The 2,500-nt window shown below is 47.8% G+C and overlaps 1 protein-coding gene across 1 annotated transcript in view; it reads left to right on the forward strand.

Moving 5' to 3' along the window:
* The window catches only part of LOC121563379 (2-hydroxyacylsphingosine 1-beta-galactosyltransferase-like), a gene marked incomplete at its 3' end in the record, with an annotated part of 114,762 nt that overhangs the window by 80,099 nt on the left and 32,163 nt on the right, over positions 1-2,500 (forward strand). The gene's annotated exons all lie outside the window — the stretch shown is intronic.

Consider the following 2,500-nt stretch of genomic DNA (forward strand, 5'->3'; position numbering starts at 1 on the left):
GCCAGGTAACATTGTGATACAATTGGTCCTCTGTAGCTCAGCTGGTAGAGCACGGGGCTTGTAACGCCAAGGTAGTGGGTTCGATCTCCGGGACCACCCATACACAAAAAAATGTTTTATGCACGCATGACTGTAAGTCGCTTTGGATAAAAGCGTCTCCTAAATGGCATATTATTATTATATTATTAAGTAGCAGGATCATTGGTGTCAGAGGGGCGCCAGGTAACATTGTGATACTAAGTAGCAGGATCATTGGTGTTACAGGGGCGCCAGGTAACATTGTGATACTAAGTAGCAGGATCATTGGTGTTACAGGGGCGCCAGGTAACATTGTGATACTAAGTAGCAGGATAATTGGTGTTACAGGGGCGCCAGGTAACATTGTGATACTAAGTAGCAGGATCATTGGTGTTACAGGGGCGCCAGGTAACATTGTGATACTAAGTAGCAGGATCATTGGTGTCAGAGGGCGCCAGGTAACATTGTGATACTAAGTAGCAGGATCATTGGTGTTACAGGGGCGCCAGGTAACATTGTGATACTAAGTAGCAGGATCATTGGTGTTACAGGGGCGCCAGGTAACATTGTGATACTAAGTAGCAGGATCATTGGTGTTAGACTCCCAGCAGCCCTTATACAGACTCCCCATGTTTAATCCATTCTGAGGGGCTCCCAACAGCCCTTATACAGACTCCCCATGTTTAATCCATTCTGAGGGGCTCCCAACAGCCCTTATACAGACTCCCCATGTTTAATCCATTCTGAGAGACTCCCAGCAGCCCTTATACAGACTCCCCATATTTAATCCATTCTGAGAGACTCCCAGCAGCCCTTATACAGACTCCCCATGTTTAATCCATTCAGAGAGACTCCCAGCAGCCCTTACACAGACTCCCCATGTTTAATCCATTCTGAGGGGCTCCCAGCAGCCCTTATACAGACTCCCCATGTTTAATCCATTCTGAGGGGCTCCCAACAGCCCTTATACAGACTCCCCATGTTTAATCCATTCTGAGAGACTCCCAGCAGCCCTTATACAGACTCCCCATGTTTAATCCATTCTGAGAGACTCCCAGCAGCCCTTATACAGACTCCCCATGTTTAATCCATTCTGAGAGACTCCCAGCAGCCCTTATACAGACTCCCCATGTTTAATCCATTCTGAGAGACTCCCAGCAGCCCTTATAAAGATTCCCCATGTTTAATCCATTCTGAGGGGTTCCCAGCAGCCCTTATACAGACTCCCCATGTTTAATCCATTCTGAGAGACTCCCAACAGCCCTTATACAGACTCCCCATGTTTAATCCATTCTGAGAGACTCCCAGCAGCCCTTATACAGACTCCCCATGTTTAATCCATTCTGAGAGACTCCCAGCAGCCCTTATAAAGACTCCCCATGTTTAATAGATTCTGAGAGACTCCCAGCAGCCCTTATACAGACTCCCCATGTTTAATCCATTCTGAGGGGCTCCCAACAGCCCTTATACAGACTCCCCATGTTTAATCCATTCTGAGAGACTCCCAGCAGCCCTTATACAGACTCCCCATGTTTAATCCGTTCTGAGAGGCTCCCAGCAGCCCTTATACAGACTCCCCATGTTTAATCCATTCTGAGGGGCTCCCAACAGCCCTTATACAGACTCCCCATGTTTAATCCATTATGAGGGGCTCCCAACAGCCCTTATAAAGACTCCCCATGTTTAATCCATTCTGTGGGGCTCCCAACAGCCCTTATACAGACTCCCCATGTTTAATCCATTCTGAGGGGCTCCCAACAGCCCTTATACAGACTCCCCATGTTTAATCAATTCAGAGAGACTCCCAGCAGCCCTTATACAGACTCCCCATGTTTAATCCATTCAGAGACTCCCAGCAGCCCTTATACAGACTCCCCATGTTTAATCCATTCTGAGAGACTCCCAGCAGCCCTTATAAAGACTCCCCATGTTTAATACATTCTGAGAGACTCCCAGCAGCCCTTATACAGACTCCCCATGTTTAATCCATTCTGAGGGGCTCCCAACAGCCCTTATACAGACTCCCCATGTTTAATCCATTCTGAGAGACTCCCAGCAGCCCTTATACAGACTCCCCATGTTTAATCCGTTCTGAGAGGCTCCCAGCAGCCCTTATACAGACTCCCCATGTTTAATCCATTCTGAGGGGCTCCCAGCAGCCCTTATACAGACTCCCCATGTTTAATCCATTCTGAGAGACTCCCAGCAGCCCTTATAAAGACTCCCCATGTTTAATCCATTCTGAGAGACTCCCAGCAGCCCTTATACAGACTCCCCATGTTTAATCCATTCTGAGAGACTCCCAGCAGCCCTTATAAAGACTCCCCATGTTTAATCCATTCTGAGAGACTCCCAACAGCCCTTATACAGACTCCCCATGTTTAATCCATTCAGAGGGGCTACCAGCAGCCCTTATACAGACTCCCCATGTTTAATCCATTCTGAGGGGCTCCCAACAGCCCTTATAAAGACTCCCCATGTT

This window comes from Coregonus clupeaformis, unplaced genomic scaffold, assembly GCF_020615455.1.
Source record: "Coregonus clupeaformis isolate EN_2021a unplaced genomic scaffold, ASM2061545v1 scaf0779, whole genome shotgun sequence".
Taxonomy (NCBI): domain Eukaryota; kingdom Metazoa; phylum Chordata; class Actinopteri; order Salmoniformes; family Salmonidae; genus Coregonus; species Coregonus clupeaformis.